We start from the raw sequence: 27,496 nt of genomic DNA on the forward strand, positions 1-27,496 counted from the left end.
ACAGAGCCAGGGAATGCCATGAAGAGAGGCTTCTCACACTTGTATGCCTGATAATAAAACAAATGCTACAAAAATCACAACCTTGCACAAAGGTCATCACAATCTTATTTAAAATAATACTGAGGCAAGGGTATCTGTCCAACAACTGCCTGTCCAGCCTCAAACTGTAACTGACCTATGTAGCCAAGGATAATTACAATTATGTATTTCTCATTTTTTTAACTTTAAAAATCTTTGCCTTCCTCTACCTCCTTCATTAAACACTGAAACTGGGATCCTGAGTGGTGTGAGGCCACGCAGAACTTCTGAACCCGCCCCTCACAGCAATGGTAACGGTGTAGTCAGGGATCCAGGAAATTTTAGTCTAGGATGTGAGGAAATCTCTGAATCTCAAGATATCAATAAAATAAACATGTTCTTATACACTTGAATATTGCTGAAAAACATGGCTAAATTTAATGGTTTATTAGAAATAAAGGAGTAAATGCTGAGAAATGAACATTGATGGCTGAGTCTCAGCAGTCTCTGGTAATCAAAGGGTCAGGAAATGCACTTCCTCAAATCACATGCTCCCCTTCTTTTGGTACCCAAGGGTGGCACCACTGCCATGGCTGTCCTCGGGACTAGGAAAATAGCTGTTTGAAACTCTGAAGAAAGATCATTGATTCCAGTTGCCACTGACCAACTGGAAATTATGCTGTTTGCTATATATCTGAAAGAGATCTGGCTGTAGAACCAGAGACACTGGAATTAAATCCTGGACAGGTGTCTTATTAGCTGCTAGCTCTGGGCAAGTTATTTACCCTTTGAATGCCTACATTTTCACATTTGTTAAATGCATAAATAAAATTTGGTAGGAGGATTACATATAACATGAATGAAACCACTTAGTATGCTTATGGAATGGCATGAGAATCACCTAGTGGGTGAATCCATGGTTTAGTAGTACAATGCTTAAGGCTACTGGGCCCTCTGCAGATTCCTAGCACAAGGAGGCTATTAATTCAAGGGAAAAAAATAATAGTAAAAACAATTTTTACAAAATGTGGTGGATGGACTGACTGGAGTGTTGTCCAGCTAGACCTAAATATATGAAACTACACTTCAAAACTGCATAAATTTCTTCTCATTCTTTAATTAGAACTGCTGTCTGATTCATAGCTAATCACTTGGATTTTTTTTTTTAGCTTAAACTTTGTTTTTTTTTTGTCCTACCTAGAAGAAAGTTTCAAAATGCCTAGCTAGAGGCATAGGGCTTATTTAGTCTACTGCAAAACATTGTAGAAAAAAAATCCTAGAACAGGAAGTCAGAAAATATTTGTTCCAAGGCTGTCTTTACCAGTTCTAAATACTTCAGTTTCCTCATCTAGGCAATAAAATGAGTTTTCAGTCCCAAGCAGGTATATAGTCCTATAGGTAACCCTAGCTTCATTCACTTCTATTTAACAAGAAGGATTTTTTGAATAATCATTTTAGCTTCATTAGTCAAAAAGAGTGAACTATTGTCTGAGTATGTCCTCAATTAAGGGTTGTTTCTAGTCTTTGCTATAATTAACATTATTGCATTTCACTATATATTTCAAAATGTAATCAGTATTATAATCCTGATACAAAAGAGTAATAATAGCTAACTTTCATGAGCATTTTTTTGTGCCAGAAACTATTCTTAAAAATTTACATATATTAACCAGTTCAAACTTCACAACAACTCTAATTGAATAAGTGTTATTATTATAAACTACCTCAATTTAAAGGTGACAGACAAACGTAGGCAAAGAGAAATGACATCAGTTGTTCATATTTTCTTCTCCTGTAAACATGAAGTGATGTAAACTGTTCATATTTTCTTCTCTAGTAAATATTGGAACTGGAACAGGAACCCAGACGGTCTATTTCCTGAGCCTAGACATTTGTTGACTACACAACACAGCAAAATGTAATTGTTGCTCCCTCATTTTTCCCATGTGCCCTTAATGCAGATTGTGTCTCCCTCTCAGTTTTCTTTGCAATAAAACTATCAAAATCAGAGGTAGTAGGGATATGTGGGTCTACATTATAATAGGCCTATTAGATAAAGAGGAAAATTATAAAACTGATAAAAATAAACATTCTGATTTTAAGCAAGTTTTTAAAAAATGTAATGGGAATTATAAAATGAACCAAACACCAGCGTACAGAAAGTTCGAGACAACAAAAGTATAGAAACTAAAAAATAAACATTAAAATACAAAGAAGTAAATGTGTCATTTACATATTATAGCTGAATCAAAGAGTAAACACAAAACTATTTCTTTCCAAAACACAAAATAATTTTCAGTTTTGACAACTGTTGAATTTTTAAATCCCGTGTGATTTATTCTACCAATTATTTTTAAGGTAAAATATCAAGTATTGATATATATTTTTTTATTTGCAAAAAAACCAACTGCCTTTCTGAAGGGAATGGGATTGGGTTGTTCCTCATCTTTCTTTTGTGTTTTAAATATATTCTCTGTTTTGTCACCAACTTTGTACTAAATTATTCTGTTATTTTATCCAGCATACCAAAGTCCCATTGTCTAATAAAAGAACCAATAAGCTAAACTCATTAATTCCCTGTAATGAAAAGGAGTGTATTCGCAGCAACTATTCACTTAATGTTTGCCAACTCTACAAGAAGGGAATGACAAGAAGAGCCCTAGAGTAATAAAAGTCTACTTAAACAAACAAAACAAAAACAGCTAAAAAATTAAAAAGCCAAAGATTAAATTTTTAGATGACTCTTTACTTCCTGGCTTTGCACTTTTTTCAATTTTTCAAAGTAGAAGGAAAGAGAGAAGAGCAACAAAAGAGAAATTGTTATATAGTTTATGGGAGGAAATGGGCAGGGGATTATTTTTCCTAAAATATTTCTATTTCTCACTTATGTTCTCCATTCTCGGCGTTTGTTTTTTCTCACCAGGCACTTGGTCTCTGTTGGAAAGGCAACTCAATGACTCCCGGGAATCCAATGCCACATGCTAGTTTTATTATTAGAGCCCACATCTTACCTACCCTCACGTATATAATCAGTTCCCAAGCATCTTCAATCACTCAAGCTTTATCTTTGAATGATAAAGCAGAAATAAGCTCCATCTTGCATTTTATAAGGCAAACAGTGGATGTATATTTATTGTTTTGCAAAATCAGATGCTGTCTCACTACAGCACAATTAGTCAATTGATAAATATTACTGAGTATCTTATATGACTTTAGAATATGGCAGAGTCTTGCTACCCAAGGCACACTGATATAAAATATTTCCAGATGATGTACTAGCTGAAATTTAGAGTGTGCCTGAATAAAGTAACATTGCAAACGAAAAAGCATGTCACATATGTACATTTTTTCTTGAACAATAATTTATACTTCTAAAGAAAACTGGCAGACCTCTGTAATAAAGTATCAAAAATATGAGGAATATTTATGCAGTAAACTCAATTTATGTAAGTATGGGTCTGCCCTGCATATGTGCACTTTTGGTATAATTGGGAAGAATTCTCGAAGTCTTACAAGTGAATCTGAGCATTGGGGGGTGCTATTTTTAGCACAAAGCTGCTAACTGACTGCTTACAACCAGACTTCATTGAGAATCACATTTCACAAGAGAGGAAATGTTATCAACACATTATAATTTAGATTCAGATAAAATTCCCTGCATCCATTATCAGCACAAATATCTTCCCAAACTACTTTTTTGTATGTAAACAAATGAAATTCCTGAGAGTAAATGATTTCCAATGTCATTTTCACATTATTTGGATGATGTTCATCTTACACAAACGTTGAAATGGGCTCAGTATTTAACTTAGATAAATGTACTGCATTACTGGTCCTTGAAACGATGTTAGTGGATGGGTCAGAATGTAGTAGCAAGATTAAACTATCTGCATTCAAATCTCTGTTCAGTATCTTTTCCTTGGTATAAACTTAATCTCTCTCATCTACAAAAGGATCGTGATAAAAACATTTCATAGCCCCTAAGATTTGTGAAAATTAAATAATATATGGGTACATGGAAATGCATTCTATGAGAATATGTGGAAAGTACTTGAAACAGAAGTAAGCTTTAAATACAGTTTTAGCTATTATTAACTCTATTTTGTCCATGCAAGTAGAAGAAAGACCTGAATATGAATTAGGGGGTAGAATGTGGGAGGTAAAAGTTTGGAGATAAAAAGCATAAAAAATGTTTTCTGAAGGTCAAAATACCTTTCTTTAATCATTGGCCAGACTTCAGTTTATTGGTGTCTTAGGATCTGGAAAAAACGCTTTCTAAGACAGCAAGATGAAAAACCCCTGGCTGGCAAGAACAGACGGGTGGTGTCAGGAGTGAAAAAGGGAGAACAGGAGGCCATTTTCACTGATGCAACAAGTTTGTTTGCAACATAAGGTATTTAACTTTAGGCTCATATTTTAGGCTCTATTTTATATACTTATTTAACAGACTGGCAGATTGTAGAGCAAATTCACCTTTTGTGCTTTCTTTCATATAATGAGCTTTCTAAACCATATTATAACATCATCTACTAAAAGTGCTTTTTCCCTTTCAAATGAAGATTTCAAGGCAAATGGGAACTTTTTGCCACAGATGTTAACGTCATAAATGAGAGAGAATAAAACATATTTTCTCTTGTGTACGGTAAAAAATAAATTTAAAACGACTTGCCTGAGGACCACATCAATAAGCAATATTGCTAGGCAGCCTACATTTAAAGCCCTTTCTAGCTGTGTGATTTTGATCAAATTATTTAATCTTTCTAGACTAGCTTTCTACCTGTATACTGGGGATTATAATAGTTTTAGCTTAGAGAATGTTTGGAAATTTCAAACTCTTTCATATACAGAAAGATTTTATGAAATAGTTTTACGTGTAACCACCCATCATTTCTTGCCATTCTACCATTATCAGTAATTGATTTGTGCCGGAATAAGTCTTATTGAATTGCTTCTTATAAATATAATTAATATTCTGCATATAACTAAGGAAAGACCAGACACACACTTTGTAAAGGTGGCTATTCATTCCATTTAACACTCCAGGGAATCTAAACGATAGGCGGGACAACAACACTATTTTAAAAATTATAAAATATACCAGCTACCCCTCTTTGAAACAGTGGTGTTCAAACCTCTAATTGTGAATACGGGTGGTCACTTTTTGGAGTAACATTCCTTAAACTTGTCTGGTGTCTCATCATCTTGACCTCAAAGTCAAATCTTCTGCTATTGGGCCAACCCAGATGCCCTGGATTCCTTTACAAGTACAGCAATAGACAGAATGATTTGTGTAGCTGTCTTTGCTGGAAAACTACCAAACTATGCTAGCAATAAAATATGTGCTCCAATCTATGTAAACCCTTGTAAAGCTTGAAGTAACTGGAATGCTGGAAGGCCAAAAGATATGGAAGCTAACTGGCATTGAAAACCATTTTTTCTGGGATCCCCTGAGGTGCTTCACCTATTCAGCCCCATATGATATGGCTTTGCACCTGTAAATTAGTTTAGCTTATAGGCACTTCACCAAGTTAAGACAATGACTGAATCATGAGTCAGGATGCCTGGGGCAGTAGTGTCCAGGATCTCTCTCATACTTGAAAATATAATAACAATAAAAATCATTTAGTACCTCATAGGCCCTTAAGTTTGTATTTTTATATTTTATTCCTTTGGATCTGAGGAGAGAAACATCTCCCTTAGTGATAAGAAAAATGAGTTTATATAACATGATTTATTTCATAATTTCTGAAATTAGAAACACCATTTAGTTATGATACATCCTAAATAGTTAGGGTATATCCACAGTAAGAGACACTAAATGGTGTTCTTAATCCACATGCCCATGGTTCAGGAAAGGATGGGTTCCAACGATTTAGCAAAGTTTTCTATTGAAGTGTCTTCCTTTTAGACACGACATTGTTTTGCAGAGATATTAATTTTCTCTGCCTCACCTTCTAAACTAGACATTCCTGAAAGCCAAAACAAGATGTGGTTCTGTGTGTTTGTTTTCTGTTCTCCAGTTTTTAGCCCAGGATCTTAATTTCAACAAACTAATTTGTTAAATAATGAATTAATAGATGAAATGATTTACAAAGTTCTGAAATCTCTCTTCTGTACAGTCCTGCTTAGATGATATGATCTGTTAGTAGTATTTCTTAAGGATCAGATAATACAACTTTCCTATTAAAATCTTCCAGAACAATCCAGATTTAAAATATAATATATTGTTGCCATATGGACTGTCCGTTTCCGGTTCAAGAAATACAAACATAGTGGAAACACTTCTACAACTGACGAGGAAAACTCTGTAACCTCAAAACCGCTCCACCATCCTTTAAGCAACATGACCTGAAAGGAAGACTATGGCCTTTGGAATCCAAGTGACCTACGTTTAAATGCACATTCTGCTTTTTACTAGAGGTTTTTCCAGGACTTTTCACATGATTCTTATCGGCTTTGGAAAATACCATTCCATCAAAAACCTACATGGAAACCAAATACAATAACAGAAAAAGATAGAACTTTTCTCCTTAAAGCAGAGTAAAGTGTCAGCCCCTAGTTCACTTGGTTATCCCTCTCTACCATGCCCAGCTCGTCACTCCAAATCCCACTGGGTTCATGAAGGCAGAGCTCTGTGAAACAAAGCTGGGAAACCCTAATGTCTTTCAGAATCAGATAGCGCTTACCTGAATCAAGCGTGTTTATCCTGAAAATATTTTACAACCACAACACTGATTTGATCTTTAATATTCAGGTAATTTCTTACTCTTAGAATCTTTTTTTTTTTTTTCCTGGTGGGGGAGAACAGATTTGTGAATAGTTTTACTTTCTAACCCAGCAAGTCCTGGGCCCTAATATTTTCTTTAAACTTTCCTTGCAAATTGAGCAGTATCTTCTTTAGCTTACTTCTCTCCCTTCCTATAACCTAACATACAGAGCTGGAAATTCCAGGGGAAGGGAGTTAGACTCCAGCTTTTGATGTAAAATCGACCATCGGTGCCAGAGATGGGTAGAATTGATGGGGGCAGGGGGGCATCTTTGTGAGCAATCTTCCACAGCAAGGCCCAACACCAACATAGGCAACAGTTTTGCCTATGGCTCATCATCACACAACATGGGTTGCCATTTTTGCAGCCTCAAATAGCAGTTTGGAATTTGTCCAGCCTTCACTGATCGTTTCCTTGCCAGCTTCGTTTTGCCACCCAGGGGCAAATGCAATGTACTTTAAAGGCAATGCAATGTACTTTAATCTTTTATTACCATACCTTTCAAGTTTATTTATTTATTTATTTATTTATTTTGAGAAGGAGTTTTGCTCTCGTTGCCCAGGTTGAAGTGCAATGGCACAATCTTGGCTCACCCCAACCTTCACCTGCTGGGTTCAAGTGATTCTCCTGCCTCAGCCTCCTGAGTAGCTGGGATTACAGGCATGCGCCACCATACCCATCTAATTTTGTATTTTTAGGATAGATGGGGTTTCTCCATGTTGGTCAGGCTGGTCTTGAACTCCTGACCTCAGGTGATCTGCCCACCTTGGCCTCCCAAAGTGCTGGGATTACAGATGTGAGCCACTGCGCCTGGCCTCATTCAAGTTTTGACATTAACTTCTCTATCAATTATCTATTGCTAATATGAAAAGCCACACCCAAAGAAAAAGTAAAACAATAACCTGGGTCACCAGTTTAGGCTAGATTCAGTCGGGTGTTTTCTATTCTGTTTCTAGATACCAACAGAAAATGAATGAGACAATTTTGACATTGTCCAAATGCATCCAAAAAATGGACTCAATTGAGACTGGATGATGCATAATGATCACATCCATGTACATAGCTTTTGTTAGAGGCTTCAGCTAGAGCTTCTCTGTTCTGTTTTCTCCATTTCCATCTGGCTAAGTCAGGCTCATTCTCATCCTGGTTTTGGAGTTTGCACTATAAACAAAAGAGGTTAAGCCCCACTGTGCAAACACCTTTTGAGCCTCTGACTATGTGTAATTTGCTAATATCACATTGGCCAAAATGCCACATAACTGAGTGGAGATTCACAGGTTGGAGAAGTGAATTTCTTTTTCTGATGGGTATGGTGCCACAACCAAGTTGCAAAGGGGTGTACATGCAAGGATGGAAAGAATTATTGCATTTCTCTCTATAAGCAACTTACCATGGACACATTATAATCATTTATAAGTTGTTTTTAATAATTTATTTTTGTCCTGATAATCAAGTAATAAAGCTTAGGAAAATCTTTTAAAAGTGAGTAAAAGTAGAATGAAAATTATTCCTGAAATTGTTCGTCATCCACTTGAATTTAGATATACTTTCTTAGAGGTGAGAATGAAATTTGGAATTATATTTAGTGTCTTGAGAATTATTCATTATCTTGCTTTCCTTGGGTTTAGGCCAAAATATCCTTGAAATTACATTGACAACTCACAATTTCCTAGGAGACTGGAGAATCTGGATTTAAAACTTGCAGAAACAGATGAAGATATGAAGCAAAAAGCATAAAAGTAGTCTATTAGTAGGTATAGTCTGATCTCCACTGAGGTATTAATATCATGAAATCTCAAACATTCTGAGTATTTTTATACTTCTAGTTCATTTTTAATTTTCAGAAAAGATTCATCTACTCTACCTTTGATTAGTCTAATTGTTACCTAAATGAGGGCCAGACGAATGCATATGGTCTTCAAATGCACTTACTTGTCTTGAGGGGAGGAAGTGGAAGCTGGCAGCTGGCAGGCAGCAAAGGCCCACTTACTCTGTATTAGAGTTCATCATGTGCAGGGTAGGGCTGTCTGACAAGTCAGTTGCAAGAAATCAAAGCAGTTTGAGAATTATTTCTTTTCATGATCGAAAAGTCTATGATAAATAAATTAATTTCAGGGAACACAAAACCTTCATCACTTTCCCTTAGCATCAATGTTGAGGACTTTAGATCTTAAGCATAGGGAATGTAGGACTAGACTAAGCAAAAGACCTGAGAACCTTTTCTTTATATATGTCCTAGTAGGTTTCCATCCTAGTGGATGCTTGTCACTCAAAAAAGGGCATGAGGGAAAGTGGCACAGGAGCTGATGAAATAGCACATTGTCTCTCAGAGTCTAGACCCTGCTATGCCAATATTACCTGCCCTCTCAGCAAGTTCCATAGTGCTGGGGTCATAACTCCACCCCCAGCTGTGGCTGTCTGTTGTGCATAGTAGTTTGGAATCTGATGACTCAAAGCCACCTTCCCAGGCAGCAGCTGGCTGTCTTTGGATTTCTCTCTTCTTTTAATGTTCCATTAACCTCTCACAGCTGGCCTTCTAATGCAAGATCATCAGTTCAGCTAATCTTTCACTGATCTCTCCCCTTTTTGCAGGAGATTTGTCATTAATGCATTCTCCCTCTGCTCCCTGCTTCCTCTCAGTCTATCAGTGCTCTCTGTTAGTGCAAGCTGTGCTGGGGGGCAATTCATCCCACTGTCTGCTCAGCACCAGCTTTGTTGGGCTTCAGCACCTTTCGGCCCTAAGGCAATGTATGTCCAGGCCCATTAGACACTGGGTTAGAAGCAATATGAGGATATCTCCTTGTGAAGGAACATGAGCTCTCAAAATTGAGCCTCCATTTCCTCATTTGACCTGCTAGTATGCTCCTATTCACTTGATGCCCCCTCCTATAGCTATGACTCAAAGTAATTACGGTAATAAAAGTAACAGTAACAATAGTTAATACACAATAATGCTGTGGTATCAAAATAACAATAGTCAGTTTCATAGATCTGTGCCAGATCCCACATGCTCTGATTAAATTCTTACAGCATTTTTCTGAGTTAGGTAATTTTGATGAAAGAGGATGTACCAGGTCATAGAAAGTGTAATGAAGCTGCCCACGGCCATGCAGCCAGTAAGGAAAAAGCCTGTGCTTCATCTTTTCTTCCCTATTTCCTTTAATACTTGAGCTTTTAACCACTATACTTAATTAAAAAAAAGATAGCTACCGGTTATGTTGCCTGGGGTTTTACCTGTAAAGAGAATACGGTTAGCCGAATATTGTCATTTCTGTGTCTTAAAAACACTCTAGTGCAGCAGTGATACTCACATAAGTGTTTCTTAAACCTTTCTACTTATATTTCCCTTAAAAGTAGAAGACAAGAAGAAGGTATTCTTTATCTAATAGATAATACTTGAAAATAATTTTTAATCAAATAGTCAAAAAAAGGATGCTCTTCAGTATTCGGCTAACCCTATTCTCTTTACTGACTCCTCTCTGACCCTTGAGGGCTCTTCATGCACCCTATTATTCTAGGTATTTCATAGTCACCTTTAGAATTCATTTCAAGTTACTACCTCAGGTGTCCCTACCCAATAGATGCCATCCTATATCATCAAGTCTGCTAACCCTGTGAGTCTCTCCTTCTTAATGCATATTACAGTTCCCATTTTACATTTTTTTAACTATTTGATTAAAAATTATTTTCATCAGTTTCACTAGACTAGGAGTGTATTCTGTAAGAAGGCTGGAACTATGCCTACTTACCTGTTCCTACATTCACTCACAGTACCTGGCATATTGTGGATACTCAATAGTTGTTTAATGAAGGAAAAAAAGAAAGAAAGGATAAAGAATGATGGAAGAAAAGAGGCATATTAAATGTTGACATTACCCATTCCTATCAACATGGCATATGCAGGAGGTCAACCCAGATAATTCTCACCCATGTTGAGGCTCCCCATGTTTCCCTGTTTGAGGCCATTCTTTGAACATGGACATGTTTGTCCTCCACACTGTGCAGTTTAGAAGGAATAAGAATTATAGCCAAAGGAGGGATCCTCATTTTATAGAATTTCAAGTCTGTAAATGAATAACCCCATTTCTTTACCCCTTAGTGGATGACTCGAGGTGAAATGAGCTCGTCATCCACAGTAGAAACCTTCCGATCAGTGGACTTCCTCTTGGCTTTCCCGGGCACCCACTCTCACTTCCCTGCTGCTTCACAGTACTTCCTAGACCACCATTATATAAACTACTTGCACTCAAATTTCTTTCTCATGGTTTACTTTCGGGGAACCCTAAGTAAGATCGGAAGAAAGGAGATAATATGTTAAGGCAGGAGGAGAAAAGAACTAAAACTAGGAAGTAAAAATGGAAAGAAATGAGAAGGAAGAAAGGAGAGGAGACAAGAAGGAGGGAGAAAGAGAAGAAAGGGAAAATTAGAGTAGAAAAAACAGGAAAAGGTGAAATAAAGGAAGGATGAGAAAGAAAAGAAGGATGGTGAAAACAAGGAAGAAACAAAGAAAAAGTGTAAAAATGAAAGAAACAGCAAAGGGGAGGAATGTGGAAAAGAAAGTTGAGAGGCAAGGAGGAAAGGAAGAATGAAAAAAGATAAAATAAAAAATAAAGTCAGAGGGAAAAAGCGGGGAATATACAAGACAAAAGAAAGAATGCTAAAGGAAATAAGAAGGAAGAGACTGGGAGAACTAGAAAAAAAGGAAGAGCTTTAGGTTAAAACAAAATAGAAAAAAGGGTAATTATTTTGAGCAGAAAAAACACGGACTTAGAGAAGCTGATGGCAAGGAGACAAAGAAGATGTTGGAAGAACACTTTCCTACAAAAACTAAAATTATTGTTGTGCTTTTTTCTATAATGCAAATGAATGTATCCTCCTGTCTGGTTAAGATGCCCAGCTCAGTGCCAAAGAACATATCCTGGATGACGGCAAGACAGTCTTGCTTCCATCTCTAAGGACTGATTTACCTGTCCCCAGGTTCATGCCAACTTTTCCCTTGGCACATACACGCCTGGGGTTCCATGGCTGTTCCCCCAAAGCAATGACCTTGACAAACATTGGTTGGGACAGCTGCCAAGCAGCAGCAAGTTAAGTATTTTCCACCTGGAGCATCTCTGTATTTCAGGACTCAGAGGACAGGTGTAAGATGGGTTCACTGTGACAGGGAGAATATGTGGGTCAGAACCAAAGTTACCAAAGAAGGACAAATGTCCATCCTCAGTGGGACGTTTCACTGTGGTTTAACACTTTCCTATTTATGAGTGTGAAGCCTTTTTTTCTGTCACAAGATAGTTATTTACAGCCCAGCCTTTGGGAACATTTTAAAGTTGGTGTTCTTTACAGCCATCTCCATTTTAAGTATTTTTTTCTTTTCCCTAGATATAAGGAATTGAATTAACCTCAAAGCCAGAAATGAACATCTAGGGCCTACATTTTAGAGTTTGTTCTGCCACCAACAAGTGACGTGGCCTTAGAAATCACTTCAATCCTCTGTGCATTTCTCCAGAACAGTTTGGATAAACTCAACAATATTCAAAGTGGGCTTTGCAGAGCACCTTGTGGATTAAGTAGAAGGAGAAGGAGCCAGACCCTCCCTGTGGTCCATGGTTTCTCTGAAGCAGCCGTGATGATTTACTTTCTCATGTTGAGGTCTGAGTAAGCCTCCATATTATGTAGTAATAATTTTATTATGTAATAATATAAAATAATCATATCAATTATCTCTGCAATCCTTTTCATGCCTAAAATTCAAACTCCATAAACAAGCAAATAAACCAAGATGAATATCCCTTAATAAGAATTTAAGTTAAAAATAGCATTTTCTTTAAATGGAAATGGTCGAATTATTAAAAAGCTAAATGTAAGTATATATTGAATTATGGAGACATTATAGGCACACCTGACAAGTGTGTTTCTGTAGGTCTGATTATTTTTACAAATGTTTAACTTCCCCAGCAGTCTGAAAGGTTCCCACTAAGCTTTCTGAGAGCCTGAAAAGGTATGTCTTTAAAAGGGTAGCTTAGGGGACATGTCACCTTCCCATCCCTGTGCTCTTATCAAAATGTCAGAGGAGCACATGCAGAGATGATGCATTTCCCCTGCCACATGCATTTAGCCTCTGTGGACTAGATGGCTATCACAAAGGCTGAAAGAAAGAGGAAAATAAATTAAAATGTTTTTTACATTAAGTGTCCTCTGTGGTTTGTCCAGATCAGGAGAGAAGTTAAACACGATTCTCTGAAGGGTTGGCAATTTCCAAGAGATCCAGCTGTGTACAGAGTAGCGGTGGGGTCAAGGAAGAGGTGGCTTCTCCAGGACTCTCAAGCTCCAGCAGGCTTCTTGATCCATCTACTGAAAAGGCACGGAGGGGTGAAAGGTGTTGAGGAGATGAAATGCCAAGGTGAGAGGGAGTGCCTTGCTCATTAGGTAGCTCCCATTTGGATTAAGAAAGGATCCCTGGACAGCTGCAGGAATTATATAAAAATAGAAGTGTTCTGTATATTTATGAACTTCATAAAATACTCCCTTATTTTTATGACTCTGAGGGATAGAGGACAGTGGTTTTTTTTGTTGTTGTTGTTCTAGGGTTTATTATAGTCATGACATTCAAGCCAGGTTTCAATTCACAGTTGCAGAAAAGACGTTGTTCTGGGGCTCCCAGAATCCCTCAGATCTTCCAAGAAAGAAAACCTTCATGCCCAAAGAGAGAAAAGTCGCTATTTGCAAGTAGACTGTTCCTACCAAGAGGCTTCTATGAAATGTTATTTATTTATTTATTTGTTTATTTATTTATTTATTTTTATTTTTATTTTTTTTTTTTGAGACGGAGTTTCGCTCTTGTTACCCAGGCTGGAGTGCAATGGCGCGATCTCAGCTCACCACAAACTCCACCTCCTGGGTTCAGGCAATTCTCCTGCCTCAGTCTCCTGAGTAGCTGGGATTACAGGCACGTGCCACCATGCCCAGCTAATTCTTTGTATTTTTAGTAGAGACGGGGTTTCACCATGTTGACCAGGATGGTCTCGATCTCTTGACCTAGTGATCCACTCGCCTCGGCCTCCCAAAGTGCTGGGATTACAGGCGTGAGCCACCGCGCCTGGCCGAAATGTTAATTTTTTAAAACATATAGTATTGATTCTCTTCTATGTAAAGAAAATGAGAAGTTGCACAGTAAAACAATGATACATGTAAAACATTTTAAATCTCAACTCTATTTTTTTACTAGTTGGGTGACCTTGGACAAATTAGTTCATCTAAGTCTGTTTTTTTATCTGAAAAATATGGACAGTAAAACTCACATCATCAAGTTGTACACTTGTAAAAATCTCTTAGCACATTGCCTTGTATATAATTTATCTAGTTTTTAATTTTAATTGACAAAGTTCAAAACACTTTGTACAACTAATCAGTTATGATTGTTTTATCCTAATAATGATTAATTTAAATTATTATTCAATCTTCATTATCATTCTAATAGTAGATTCTATATACTACCAGAATGTAATTGTAAGCATTTGAATACCAAGGTAAATTTGTTATGTAATGGGAAACTACTGAAGGCATTTGAGCTTGAGATTCATTAATTTCTTGCATACATACTTACTATGTGCTTATCTTGTGTCAGGCACTGTTCCAGAAATTAGCAACAAATTATCAACAATTAGTAGACGAAAGTTATAAAGTTTACATGCTCATGAGGATAAATGAGGAAAATGTTCTATCCTAAATGATCATCTGAGAGCAGAGTTCAGGAATTTAATAGAGAGTGAAAAGAAGACTGAATGAATGAATGGAGAGGTGATAGGAAGGGAGAGGTGAACACAGGTGATAGGAAGGCAAGAGGGAAGACTGATTTGGAGGGAGAGTAAAGAGTTCTGTTTTAAAATGTTGCCAAGGCATCTCATTAATCTCTCCTGAACACATAAAATGGGAGACTCTGGGGTTTAGGGGAGACTTCATAATTTGAGTTTAATTTGCACTAGAAAAATTCTAAGGTTTAAAAAAGATTAAAGTGTAGCCTAGGAAAAGAGGAAATAAATAAAATAAAAACAATCGCATAAACAATGAGATTCTTCACCCTTAAACAATGAAGAAGGTAGGTGAGCTTATCCTGCAGCAGTCCTGGGAAAATCGGTTAAAATCTGCTCAAATGTCCAATACACATTTCTGTTGTTTTATCAAGGGGAAAACATGTCATAATCCATGACAAGAATTGGAAATTTCTCTGAATGTGCCCTGGAGCAAACAGAGTTATTTACTAAGCCAAAGTAGTTCAATAACCTTATTGCTTATAAAATGATTGTTTCTTCTCTGTGGAAATAATATTACTTTCCTGAAAGAAACCCAAGGAACTGACATAGTTTTTCTCAGAAAATATTAAGAAAGTCCTGGGTTGACGACATGAGAGTTAGTGACTCACCTTGGGAAGAGCCACACATCGAATTGAGTAATCAATCTGTAAATAAACATTATTCATGTATTCCATTTTAAATTGAGTCACCAGATATGCTGTTGCTTTTGTAATGGAGAAATGTAAAAGGAATAATGAAACCTATGCATTATTAAAATACCAAATATAAAACTATAACAATACTATCAAAATAACAGATTTACTACAAACAAAATGTCAAATGTGGAAGTATAATTCATGAATAACTAAATAAATTTAAGGCAATTGCTGAATGCATGGAGCTTTCAGTCTGGTTTAGGAATATATACATGTAGTACATGGTAGATACCCCATATTTTTAGCTATTATGATAACTCTATTAATGAGCTAACAATCCATGACATACATGACTACCTTTAATGCCTAAAATGCATACAAAATAAATGCCCTGCTCCCAGAGTGTATCTCAGAAAAGGATAATTGTCACTACCTCTTGGTGCCCCAACAGGTTTCTTATTAAATGAATATGTCACCTCTCCTAAACTTTACTTTAACAATTAATGTTAAGAAAGTAAAATGAAGACATCATATTTGATACTCTCCACTATTTATGAAAATGTTTTAATTCTTTTCCCTCTGTGAGTTTCCAAAAGCAAAAGTAATTTATTCAAAATATATACTCATTTATTCAAAATGACTTGGTTCTGATGTAATCTTAAACGCATCAATAAAGAAGGAATTCCAGCTTAGGCCCCTTATATTCCTAGACAATTGGGTTTGTCCGATACTGTATTCTTTCTTTGTCAATAATGCATAGGCATCAAAGCTGGACCAAATGATCTTTAGCTTATAGTTGTGAGCTGTTGGATAGTGGTACTGGATGAGACTCTGTTGATTTGAAGTACAGGACCAAACCCAGGATATATGATATTCCAGGAAAGAGGAATCACTGACTCATAAATGGTAGAAAGAGTGGCTTAAGAAAGGTGTGATATTTACAAGCAGAGAGGGTTACATTGGCTTTGATCAGTGGGAGGCCATGCTGTTGAGACCATGGATAGTTTCCATCCCCAGTCTGGTCTTATTTACTCCTTTATATGTCTATTGTACCAGTACTGAAATAAACAATGACAACGACAATGACTGGCTGCAGTCAACTTGCTGAGTCATTCTGACTTCTTAGTTATTTAAATCTCTGATGGTGGACAATCTCTGGTGGCTATAAGTATGCAACACAAAGATAGTCACACCGGAGACTCAGTTCCATAGTCTATTCACATAACTTTTTCCCAGACTCCCTTGTCCCTGATCTTTCAAACTTTCTTCTTTCAGATGACTAACCAATCAGCCAAGGCATTTGGCACTGTCCATGAGGCTGTATTTATTCTGACTTTTGGCCACTTATTCTCCCATTTAGAGTAGACAAGGAAGTACACTGCAGGAAGCTCTGGCCATTGAAGGAATTTAAAAATCTCTCTTGCTCTTCATCTCTGCTGCCTAAGTAGGGCTGTGCTATGGTCTAAATGTATCCCCCTCCAAATATATATGTTAAAACTTAATCCCCACTAAAATAGTATGATATTAAGAAGTGGGACATTGAGGAGGTGATTAGGTAATAAGAGGTTCTCTATGATGAATAGGATTAAAACCCTTATGAAAGATTCTTCACACAGTATTTGTCCCTTTTTGCCCTTCCCCCTTCCACCAAGTAAGGACACAGTGTTCACCCCTTTGCCACAGGAGGACACAAAAAGGCCCTCAGCAGATAACAGGTACTAAATGCCAGTGTTTTGATTTTGGACTTCGCAGCCTCCAGAACTGTAATAAATACATTTTGGTTCTTTATAAATTACTCAGTCTCATGCATTTTGTTACAGCAGCATAAATAGATTAGAAAGATAAATTGGTACAGGGAGTGGGTGTTACTATAGTAAATATATTAAAATGCGTAAATGGCTTTTGAATTAGATAATGGGTAGAGGCTGGGACAATTTTGAAGTGTATAGTAGAAAATGCCTAAGCTTCCAGGAATGAAGCATTAAGGGTAATTATGTTGAGGGCTCAGAAGAAGAGGAGAGCTACAGAGAGAATGTCCTTTTTCTTAGAGATTAAGCGTTCATAATCAGAATTCTCATAGAAATATGGACAGAAGAGGCAATTCTGATGAGATCTCAGACAAAAATGAGGAATATCTTATTGGAAACTGAAAGAAAAGCCATTTATTTTTGCTACAAAGTGACAAAGAACTTAGCCAAATTATGTTTGTGTCCGAGTACTATGTAGAGGGCAGAATTTAGGAGCAATAAGACAATATATTCGGTGAAAGAAATCTCCAAGCCAAGTGTTCAGGGTGCTTCATGTCTTCTTTTGACTGCTTACAGTAAAGTATGAGAATAAAGAAATGAACGAAAGATAGAATTTGTAATGAAAAGGGGAGCAGAACTTAAAGATGTACAGAATTATCAGCCTGATCAAAATGCTATTCAGAAGAGAATAACAAGATTGTGGTCAAGCAATTTGGTAAGGAGATCAGTACAGACAGAAGAAAACCAGGTGCTATTCATCTGTGCTTATGAATCATAGCAGTATTTCCAGGTGTGGAATATGCTGTTTCCAGATGCCAAAGATGCTACCAAACAACTATGTTTTCTTCTTAGTGGCAGGGATGAGAAAAGCAATAATTTTCCCTTTATTTTCGCATAAAATTTCCTGATATGTTCTAGGTAAGCATAACTTGTAAGATTCCCAAATTTTCATAGGCTCTCTCACCCACTTTCTGAATCTAATGTGTCTTAAAGATACCCCTAACATACTTGCACATTTTCTCATATGTCATTGACGTTATATTGTTGATATATTGAGTCAATATAATGTTCTGTAGAATAAGATAGTCAAAATCCTTTTTTTTTACTGTAATATGAGAGAGGGTAAGAGTGTTAAGCATAACATGGGTAAGAATACAAATGTAAACTCTTGTCCATCTTATGTGATTATAAATGATATATTGTCCCCCTTATTGCTAGAGATAAAAAAGAAAGTATTTACTAGACAAATGGGTGCATACATTTGAGGCCATCTTAAACTGCTCTTACATACCTACCACAGTCACCAAAGCAGCTGTAATAAGAGGTGCTACTTGGTTGAGTTTTGGGTAGTCTACTTTAATCCTCTGGGACTCATCTTATTTTTTACAGGGGATAAGTGGGAAATTAAATGCAGACTACCACATTTATCTTTTAGGTCTACAGGACTTTACAAATCTCTGATTTTTTGGGGGAGGGATGTGATACTGTTTCTGATTTACTGTCTTGGTTGGGGATAAAAAGAAGCAAATTTAGAGGCTTTTACTTGATTTTCCTACTCTTTACAATAGTTCTTACCGCATAGATGAGGAGGCAATGTGAAAGTTGTGTGAATTACCAACAATGTCCATTTCCATTATAACTTTGGAATCTAGGAAATAACCACTGGGTGGGTTCATGTACCTAATGGGCGACTATGAGCTAGATATGAACATATATTCCACTTATTACCTGACCTTTATATGATTCCACTCTAATAGCAGTGGCTAAAAGCTTAACTTAGCATTTTTCCCAGTACTATGAGTGTTTTAATTCCCCTTTCTACATATTCTACATCTTTTACACCTTCCATGATCCTGTCATTTCTCTTTCCCTTGGCATCGGGGGTCTCTGTCTAAGCTTACAAGAGCCATCTTAATAAAATAACAACACTGTTTCACAGGGTCCATGCCGGATATTTAAAATCTGGTGTCAAAGTAGAGTGTTCTCCTATCAATAAACTTATCCCTATCCAGCCTTCTATCTAGTACCTGCCTTTTCTTCCTTTGATCCTATGTCAAAAAGGTATGATATTATTTTTGCTCTGCTGGTTCCTGCTTGCACATGTACTCTGGGTCCTGCTGCTTCTTCTGGACATAATCCCTTTTATCCTTCAGGAAGCCCAGGACTTCCATACACAGGTAATCTTGTATTATATCTTGATCCCAGATATATATTTGGCATATAAGAAGGAAGGGAGGCATCAATCTTGAGGCAGGCATATATTATCTTACAAGGCAAAAGCTTCTACCTGTTCTCCAAACAGTAGAAGGGGTGGTGAGAGAAAAAAAAAAAGTGGAACATTTTTGCATGCCCAGATGCTTCAGGGAAATCTTAGGATTCTAGAATTTTTAGTGTATTGACCCAGAATCCCCACTCCACGTCTCCTTCCTAACTTGGGTATTGAGCTTGGCACAGTGGACGTGCTAGGGCTGAAAATTCATCTTTCTTTGCTACTCTTATGACTCAGTCCTCTTCTTAATCTTTGCTTTTTTGGCCTCAGGATGAATGAGGAAGATAAAAGCCTTCTTTATAAATTGCATAGTAGGTACTTTCATTTCACACTTAACCTTAAATTGCTAGCATGTTAACCTGAAACTTTCCTTGTGGTTTTCCAGTGCATTAATACTGTTGAACAGTAGTCCTTAGATTTCAGATAGAATGAAGAGCTAAGATAACAACTTTATAGGAAAAAAATCTAATAATCTGATTTAAAACTGGGCAAAAGAGTTGAATAGACATTTCTCAAAAGAAGACCTACATATGACAAAGAGAAATATGAAAAGGTGCTCAACATTATTGATCATCAGAGAAATGCAAATGAAACCATAATATGATATCATCTCACCTCAGTTCAAAGGGCTTTTAATCCAGACAGGCAATAACAAATGCTAGAGAGGATGTGTAGACAAGGGAAACCTCGTATACTATTGGTGGGAATGTATATCAGTACGACCACTATGGAGAACAGTTTGGGGGTTCCTAAAACACTAGAAATACAGCTACCATATTATCAAGTAACCAATATACATAACCGAAAGGAAATCAGTATTTCAAAGAGATATCTGAACTCCCATGTTTATTGCAGCACTGTTCACAATAGCCAAGATTTGAAAGCAACCTGTGTCCATCAGCAGATGAATGGATATAGAAAATATGGAATTTATACACAATGGAGTACCATTTAACCATAAAAAGAATCAGATTCTGTCATTTGCAAAAACATAGATGGAATGAAGTTTATTATGTTATGTGAAATAAGTCAGGCACAGAAAGACAAATATCACATGTTCTAATTTATTTCTGGGACCTAAAAATCAAAACAACTGAATTCATGGAGATAGAGAATAGAATGGTGGTTACCAGAGGCTGGGAAGGGTAGTGGAGAAGTGGGGAAAAGTAGAGATGGTTAATGGTACAAAAAGTGTTTGAAAGAATGCATTTTCCTGAATGAATATTCAAATAGTCACAACAGGGTGACTATAGTCAAAAATAATTTAATTGTACATTCGAAAATAACTAAAGAGTGTATTTAGATTATTTGTAACAAAAAGAATAAATGCTTGAAGAAATGAATACCCCATTTTCTATGCTGAGATTACTATGCACTATATGCCTTTACCAAACCATCTCATATACCTGATATATATAGATACCTACTACGTACCCATAAAAATTACAAAAGTAGTCATCTGATTCCATTGTCCTTGATATTATGATTTCTGTGAGTCACTGCATGGCTAGAGCATTCCTATACAAGGTAATCCATTCTAGTTCATCACCAGCAAAAGTTTTTATGACTGCACCAATAGAGCATCCCAGGGTCAATAAGATTTCCACTTACCACAGCAGATGGTAGAGTTCCAGAATCCTACTTTGGGGTTTGCTTATTCTAGAATCACTCCTGGCACCAACTCCATTAAGTGAGATTCACTAAGAAACATTCAAATGGGAAACTATGTGTGGAAAGTGTATTAGAAAGTGGCCTCTGTAACACCTGTGAAGAAAGGAACAATACAAGATTGGTCAGAAGGAGAAACTGAAATGTAACGAAATAATGATGAACTAATAATGCTGATGAAATAATAATATAATGAAATAATATTGGGCTACAATGAAGATAACAGCTGGTCCCATGCAGAGCTCAGAAGCTGAGAAGGCTCTTTAGGCTTGTCCCACATTGAGGTGGCTACACCTTTGGCCCCCCACAGCGACATGGTTAATGGGCTGCCTTGTTGGTAGGGATCAGCCTTGATAGAGCAGCTTATTTTGGCTGGAAATACCTTTCTGTGGAAGGGCAAATCCATGAGCTGTTGGCAAGAAATATTCCTGACAATTGGGCAACAAATGCCTCCACTCTAAAGGTGGGATCTATGTAGCTACTTTATGGTTATTTATACTATTAATAGATGAGGCTTAAGAAGCTTTAGGAAATTCAACTTTTCAGATGTTTCGCACCTAGAACATCATAGCAATGACATTTAAAAACATGTTTTCTCTCCTTAAAGATTAGACTCCTACCTACACTGGCATTTCTTCCTTTTCTCTCAAACGGTAAGATTCCCCGCCCCCCCGCCCCAGTGAATCTTTTATGATAAGGTACTGGGTTTTCCCAAGTTTCTCAAATCCTTGATGTCCTGCACCACTTTTTATATCTGTATTACACATGCTCCCACTTTAGGAGAGCACCACTGTAACAATCCAAGCCTTCCAAGAGTTTCAGAAAAAGCTATCTGATCATGGTTATTCCTCCAATTAGCTCATGTATCATATTTAATAGTTACTGAGTTATTGCTTACTTGTTTGTACTTACCCTTCTAGAAAGGACTTCTGCTTTCTTATAAAGTGTAGGTACCAGCAAGTAAGCAATACCTATTTTATACTGTATGTACCTGGTAAATCAAGTAATGGACATATAATGACTCTTTGAAGTACTTTATTTACCTTGACCATCCTATATCAGTTTAGGACTATAACTTATACTATAGGAGTTCAAATAAGAATTCTGACACTATCCATCCATATAGCATTGAGAAAATTCTGTAAAATCTCTAATCCCCAGTTTACCAATTTATTAACTGGAACCAACCTAAGGAATGATGTTAATCTAAGAATAATAGGAGATCATGCATGTGAAATTTCCCCATAACAATTAAGATTATATAAATGAAAAAATTTATCACAAATATTAAAAGTGCCCCATATTCTATGCAGGGATATTTCTGAAATCTTCTTTAATGCTTCCTGTCTATCTGTACCAATAACTTAACATTTTATTCTATATTTATTTTTACAAGCCTGTATTTTATGCCCTTACCTATATGGTAAGTAACTTAAGGGTTGGACTTTTTTAAGTTTATATTCCCTTGTATTTCCCTCTGGGTACAGTCATAGTGCAGTATTCATGGTAGATACTCAGTAAAAATTCTTTAGTTCTTCAGAACTGTCCCACTTACTTTTAGCCTACATTTGAGGCTTTTATTATTTTTTTGCTAATATGGGAAGTATCATCATTTCTATATTCCTTTAAATTGTACTCCATCTGATAATCTTTTCATCTATTAAATGCTCTTAGTCTTTACATAATTTTTTCTTGTGGAATTGTCACGTATTTATTCCTAAAAGTTTTCAATTGATTGGACTCTGATCCTCAAGGGAGTAGAGTAGAGGAGAAGAAAAAAATTAAGAAAAGCTTAAGATAAGGGGTTGTAAGTCACAAGCAATATTGACTGAGAAGGAACAGAGAGATTTTTCTTTGCCTTTCAAAATTGACTCAAATTTACTTTTGATGTCATTTTCAGCAGGAAATTGATTACAAACTCAGAGTTTTCTCAAGAGATCATCTGCTTCTTTTCATCCTTTGTGCTTTTCAAGGAAATGCAATAGGTGGGTGGAACTTGTGAAACCTGAAGGGCTTTTTGAGTGGAAGTGTGAGCCTAGTGAAGAAGGTTCTGCATTTCTGAAACGATCTAGTGCTTTAAACATTGTATCTTTTTGAAGTAGGGTGTATTTAATCTTGGGATTTAAAAGTGCTGAAAAAGAGCCACTTCCTAAATACACTGCCATAGGATGTGCACAGCCCAACCAAATGCACATGTGATCTAAGGTGAATGAAGTAAAAGTTAGGAAAAGATTTGCAAGCAAAAGAAAATCATACTTGAAGCAATAAGTCTAGGTCAGGAGAAATGGCATTTGGATTTGCACCAGATGGTCTCTAGAATGGATAGCAGTTCTCATTCTTTCCCATACCATTCTCATTTTCCTAAAATATACTTTTATTTATGGAAAAGTTAGGAGGCACAACACAGTAACTCAAAGGAAGAAAAGCGTTCCTAAGCAAGACAACACTAGTAGGTACACTTGAGCATCATTCTTCCTAGAAACTGAAGTCGCTTCCTTCAGATGTTTGTCACCATTGTCATTGAAAATTTGTTCTATGACCCCAGAGCAACACATCCAGGAAAGAATCAGGCAATATGGATATACTTCTGTGGTTAAAAATAAACGTTACAAATTTGTCTCTTTTTAAAATCGAGATTGTGACATTCAATTATTCTTTAACCTAGCTGTTGCTAAAAAGATTGAATCAAATATTGATGAAAAACCTAAACACTGACGTGGTAAAAATGGCACTTACGTCTTCTAGTCAGGTGAACTCATTCTAGTCCTAGCCTGGCATTAATTAGTAGGGTATATATTCTAGGATCAACCTTAGCTAAGACATTTCCTTTCTCTCCCACATATAAGATAATAGAGGTTACAAAATAATGACTGGAAACTAGAGGTCTTTATGAGACCTTTACAATTTCTCTGAGTAACAAACTCCTTTGAGAATATAATAAATTTTCTAAAACTGCACAAATGCACACAATTTTGCTATTAAATTTATGAGCCGAAATGCCTGTGCCCTGAAAAAAGTGAAAAAGGCAATGCCTGCCTTTAGCCCAATCTAGGTAAGAATACAAAACATGTACAATGGAAATGACTTAAGAAGTATATAAAGTGGCAGTCAGGCAATGTAAATGTATAAAGAAAGAATGGCGAAGAAGCCAGAGCATCTCCATTATTCTAAAGCACTGAGATGATATATATATAATGAATATGCATTTATAAGTATCAGTGTGTGTATGTATATATGTACATTTATATGTATACGCTGTGCAGAAAAAAATTATGTGAGTTGTGTGATTTAGCCATTAGGCTACCGCTCTATAATATTTGAAAAAGAACCGAGGTATGAGGTAATTAAAGCCCATTGAGACAGGGCCTGACTGATACTCACTGGAGTTAGAAAACAGGTTGAAAAGCAGCATTATGGTGCAGAGGTAGCAAAACTAGGTCTTCTGAGCCTGTGTAAGAACATGTCATTCCAGTCGAGATTTGACCGTATTTTATTGTGTATTCTCACATAGTACCTTACAGGGCATTGATATTCATAATATGATTTCTAAAAGTGCCTAATTTTTGGAGGAGTGGTCAGCATATTTTCCAAATGTGTCCTGTGGGGAACATGCCTGCTTTCCAGAACATGCGAACCTGCGGCTTCAGTTGTGGTGGCATCCGTGCCTCTTATTTTCTTTGTCACTGTGGTTCAGTAATGCTTTGGCTCCACAATAGGACTTTTGAACTAATGCTTTTTATGGATTCTGTTGGGTTTGACAAACAGAGAAAGAGAGGTTTTCAACAACAACACCAAAATCTGCAAAGGAAGCTCCAATCACTCCAAGTGGCAATAGAGAGTCATTAAATATGACAAGAAATGCATTTTTATGTTATATTTAGGAAATTTGTGAATGCTGATGAAGCTCTTCTATGTTTTATCCCCTGGGCAATGTCACTGCATTGCCATGAATGCTGCATCTATATATATATATTATACTATTTTTTATACATACACAATCTTCTATATCTTTTTTCTCTTTTCTTTGAATAGTGGGTTTAATGGATCCTTTATTCTTACTGGAATCATTTAGAGAATGATCTGCGATTTGTAATGAGTACTAATCTCAGTGCCTACTTGGTTCGAGGTTATCTTGAATATAATGCACTGGTTAATAGTGCCAACTACTAACCTCAGCCTCCTGAGGAATAAGCTGATAAATTTTCATACACCTCTGCCGCTTTTTATCCAGGTATATCATTACGGGGAGTCGAGTTTTCTCATCTATAATTCTTCAAATCTGAGCTTTCTCACCTACAAAACAGACATTATAATAGTAGCTTCCTCAATAGGTTTTTGGGGCAATCAAATAAAAGTGCTTAACATAGTACGTGGCATATTGTAAGATCTAAATAATGTTATCCATTTTTATTATGTGGGTTTAGTTCATCTTATTTTGGAATTGGCTTTAACTTCAACTGTTATGCTATATATAACAGTATGTAAAAGCATGCAGAACCTTCTTAGAGTAGCAATTCTAAGTCTATGTTCTGTTATTGGGTGTCAATATTGCCTTTTTATATGAGAGACTTATACATCCATATAAACTAATAAGTAGAGACCCAGAGTCAGAAGTCTAACTTTGACAAATATTGGTCTTCATTAAGTGTAAAATGAAATTTTATTTGCTCTTGGCTATGAAAAACCCTAAGCAATACAGAAACATTAACATAGCCGGAATAAATATATACATGTGTGCACACAGAAATATACACAAGCATACATGCAAACATACACACACATACCCATACATATATACATAATAGCATGTCTACACTTTTCAGGTATAGCATGGTAGAGAAAAATTAATGATTGTTTTCCATTTCTTAATAAGTACTGAGTCCCCTCAGTCCTTCCTTGTAAATGTCCTTTCCCACTGTCTTTCATCCACTTCTCTTCTATGTCCCCCACCCCTTACCCCAACCATGATCTTGATATGGGCTTCGATATTATTAAAAAATTAACTTGGAGGAGTGAAATAGTTATTCTGGGTAACATGTTACTTTTGTGGAACTTAAAAAAAATTTTTTTTTTGAGATGGAGTTTCACTCTGTCGCCCAGGCTCGAATGCAGTGGTGCGACCTCGGCTCACTGCAACCTCTGCCTCCCGGGTTCAAGTGATTCTCCTGCCTCAGCCTTCTGAGTAGCTGGAACTACAGGTGCATGTTGCCATGCCCAGCTGATCTTTAGTATGTTAGTAGAGATGAGGTTTCACCATGTTGCCCAGGCTGGTCGCAAACTCCTGAGCTCAGGCCATCTGCTGGTCTCGGCCTCCCAAAGTGCTGAGATTACAGGCATGAGTCACCATATAATTGCTTTTTCGTGACTTTTTATTATTGACTAGGTTGTTTCTTTTAATTTCTTTCCATTATTTTCTTCACCCCACCTACTTTTGTGAAGTATAGCAAAAAGGCCATGAATTTTCCCAGGAGAAAGTAACTTTTGGTTTTCTAATCAAACAAGTTGATGTGTGATGGAGTTCAATTTCACTCTTGCTAAGAGATGCCAATCCACTTAGAAATTGATATCAGGATGAGATCTCTGCTAGTGGAGGATAGAGTGACTCTATTTAGTTTGAGCACCTGGAAGCCTCCTTTTTTCAAGAGCACCTAATACAAGGAGATGCATTTATCTGTGTTATTTATGTTTAACAACTCATAAAGACTGAGGAAACATAAAAGCATAAAACCTGATTGCTGAAAGTGGCTTAAGAAATAGTAATCTGTGCTGGGCGCGGTGGCTCAAGCCTGTAATCCCAGCACTTTGGGAGGCTGAGGCGGGTGGATCACGAGGTCAAGAGATCGAGATCATCCTGGTGAACATGGTGAAACCCCGTCTCTACTAAAAATACAAAAAATTAGCTGGGCATGGTGGTGCGTGCCTATAATCCCAGCTAGTCGGGAGGCTGAGGCAGGAGAATTGCCTGAACCCAGGAGGCGGAGGTTGCAGTGAGCCGAGATCGCGCCATTGCACTCCAGCCTGGGTAACAAGAGCAAAACTCCATCTCAAAAAAAAGTAATCTGAAAAGTTTTACCTGGGTTTCACCCATGGAGTTCTGTCTGCTAGTAAGTGGTCTTCATTAATTACATGTATGTGTATGTAGGATGGGGTGAAAGGGTCCCCTGCAGAGACTCATAGTGAAGTTGTGCAGAGAAATGTCTGCCTGAGGTTGGCTGTTTGCTTGTTGGTTGATTTGTTTGTTTTTGTCTTTCTCAATTAGATAAAGCCTATATGCCCTGAGCATCTCTTTTTTTATACAATTTTACTGTTTATTTCTTTAAGTATTTTTTCTGAATGCTATTTTGATTTTCAATTTTACTTATATTATTCAGAGCTATGGTTTAGACACATGCTACCCAGTGAGCCTTTCCTATATCTAGTTCTTTTGTTAAAAAAAAAAATACACATTTTAGGTAAATGAAGGATGTAGAGGAAGCCTATGTTTTGGAAATCAAGTTCCACATGTAAATGAATTATCTGCACTGATTCCTTATTACACTCTGCAACTTACAAAAGGTTAAAGACTATTGGCCTAATTCAT

Source organism: Callithrix jacchus, chromosome 10, assembly GCF_049354715.1.
Source record: "Callithrix jacchus isolate 240 chromosome 10, calJac240_pri, whole genome shotgun sequence".
NCBI lineage: Eukaryota > Metazoa > Chordata > Mammalia > Primates > Cebidae > Callithrix > Callithrix jacchus.